Here is a 3,158-nt window from a genome sequence, read left to right on the forward strand (position 1 = left end):
GCATGCAGGGAAAAGTTTGTTTGCATTGTTTCAGTGAAAGCTGACAGGCTGCAGGCATATGATGCTTTTGGTTAGAAGGTCAGGAATAAGACGCTTCTAAAGAAATCTGAAAATCTGAAACAAAAATCATGCCAGGAACAAGATCTGTTGACTTGCAGCAAAACACACAAGGCCTTCCTGTAACTCAGAGGCGGGGTGACTAAAAGTAGGCGAGATGCTGGAGATAGTGGATTACTAGCTCACTGGAACATTCACTAATGACTGACTCACCAACACCTCAAAATCAGAGATATTAATCTAAACATCTGATCGGAGTGACGATTACATCGATGTGGGTCACAAAATATGGTTTGACCTGGTTGGGAGTGTAACATCACACCTGAGGAGCTGATGGGGGGGGGGGAGACAGGGCTGCGGAGGATTGCATAACAAGCAGTGCATGGCTCGGGGCACATAAACACTTGGAATGAGAAATTAGAGCAAACATGTTTGTGCGCCTGACCTTGTTAGCTCATCATCCTGTTTGAACACAATGACCTGTGGCTGGGACGGAGGCTCCATGATCACAGCGTAGGAAAAATAACCCCCCCAGGATAGGCTGATAAATATATCAGCCTCCTGAAGAAAAACATAGAGTGACGTATGACCAGAAAAGCAAACATGGTCACAGCAGAAGGACATGAAAAGTATTCACACCCGTGGAATGTTTCCACATTTTGATCAATTTACAGAATCAAACTTCAGTTTCAATATGAGATACAAGAAACACGTCGTAGAGAAGTGAAAGGAAAAGGATGAAAGCTTTGAAGCCTTTAGGGAACGTCTACGCCAGGTTTACACATCTATGAAATGTTTCTCTGTTGCTTAAAAAAAAAAAACCTCAAGCTCAGTCAGACTGATACAGAAGAGGATTAGGGCCACTGGACAAAAAAAAGGTTACTGATTTTAAAATTTTATTTCAGTTTACTATGGGAAAAAAAATCTGAATTCTGACTTTAATCTCAGAATTCTGACTTTTTATTGTCAGAATTCTGAGAAAAAAGTCAGAATTCTGAGATTAAAGTCAGAATTCTGACTTTAATCTCAGAATTCTGACTTTAATCTAAGAATTCTGACTTTTTATTGTCAGAATTTAGTGAGAATTCTGAGAATAAAGTAAGACTGACTTTTTTTGCGCCCCCGGGCGGAAATACGACACAAATCCGACGACAGATTAAAAAGCTTTACTCGTCATTAAAGAAACATTAAATATATCCTGCACAATATGTATCGAAATATCTTAATTTTGAAAACTTAATTTTTATTTGTTTTTTTATGTCTTAATCAAGGTCATTGGGTGGACGGGGGGGCACCCTAGCGCCCTCTATTGACCAGCTGCTACTGCTTAAGATTACTGTCGTCTGTCTTTTAAAGACATTATACAAAATAAATAGACAATTTATAGGAAAAAATTGCTCAGTGTGACACTGTCTTTAATTAGATAACTTCTTTTTTTTTTTTTTTAGCTGCATATAAACTTATGTTGATCAGTTTATGTTGAATTATTGCCTTTGACTTTTTAAGAACTCAAGATTTCTGGGGAACTTCCCAACGCCAGGACCAAATTTTCCACCTGTTATCACATATTCTGTATGACAAGGTTTTACCATCCTGCTAGAAAAAACATGAATCATCAAAATATGCATGGATTGTTCAGAGAAGGGAAATTTTCAAAGAACTTCATGATCAAATGCTTTATTACTGACTTAAAGAGTAAGAAAGGTTGCCAGAGCAAACATAAAGGTAAAATGTTAAACGAATAAAAGCTAAAATAATACTGTTTGCAATCAATCAACATGCATTTGATTGTTTCCCACGATCATCCAGGAAACGTGAAGCAACCAGTTAAAGAGGAAAGTTGCAAAACACATTTCTGTCACTGCCGAAAACCTTTACTTATGACTTTACAGTTGTTTCTATGTCAGACTCTCCAGTTTAACAATTAAGAAATCCAGTTTGATTCAATGGAAAACCAGATGATATATATCCTGAAACTCCTCTGTGATGGTAACACATTTATCTCCAAGACAAAAACAGAATAATGTGACCATATTTACAAAATCTTACCATGTATAATCAGTGTATATAATAAAACATTTCTGCAGTTAGTACAGCCCTGGAAGGAACGTTTAAGAGAACCAACCAAAAAAAGATCTATAATGCATTTTATTTATATGCACTTTATAATTGCAAAAACAGATTATAAAGTGCTACAAAATAAAAGTTAAAACAGATCAAAGTAAATACAGTGTCAAATAAGAACAATTTCAGCAGAAAACATGCAGCGGAACAAGAATAAAGCAATTTAATATCCTAATCAAACATAATTAGTAGGCTTTTATGAATAAAATGTTTGTAAAAGAGTGGCGAGCTCACAGGTAGGCATCTACAATATGTTGGAGGAAATATATAGTCTACAGTGCAGTATTAATAGATTTTTCTATCTCTTGAATAGTTTAGATCATAAAGTATTTTAATGTCAACATGAAAAAAAAATAGCCCTGGATGAAATAGTTGTTTCCTTCCAAATCCTAAAAGTTTGCAGCAACATTTAAACAATTCAGAAATTAGTCTGTTATGTCATTGTGGGGGATATGTTCTCCTTTCTCTTTTGCTAAAATGTAGTTACTCAGCAACATTGTAGGATTTTCAAATGGCCTCATGACACAGCTTCTCATTTCATATAACGTCTCTTTCATAAAACATATTTAGAGATAGGCTTTGAATCACTAACTACTACAAATTAAAACTCAAGATCATAAATGACTGCTGGATAGACTCAAAGATCGTGTTTTAGTTTTACATCAGATGTATGCAGGGGCGCTGCCAGGAATTTGGGGCCCCATGAAAGACAATGATATGCCCCCCCCACCCCCCCCCCCAAATAAAAAAAAAATGCAAGCTTTAAAACTGCTATCAAGAATCACTAAAGCGTATCTTTTACATTTTCCAATGTAATTGTTATTGTAAAATTGTGACAAAGGAAAATTATCAGAACACGAAAAAGTTAAATATAAATTATTCCAAACGGCATATATCTGTGGTTAAAATACTTGGTTACTTCATTCATGGTTTGTTTTACTGTTTAGTGCTGAAAAAAACTGCTGGATTTTCTTTTT

The sequence above is a fragment of the Cyprinodon variegatus genome, unplaced genomic scaffold, assembly GCF_000732505.1.
Source record: "Cyprinodon variegatus isolate N-32 unplaced genomic scaffold, C_variegatus-1.0 Scaffold342, whole genome shotgun sequence".
Classification (NCBI taxonomy): domain Eukaryota; kingdom Metazoa; phylum Chordata; class Actinopteri; order Cyprinodontiformes; family Cyprinodontidae; genus Cyprinodon; species Cyprinodon variegatus.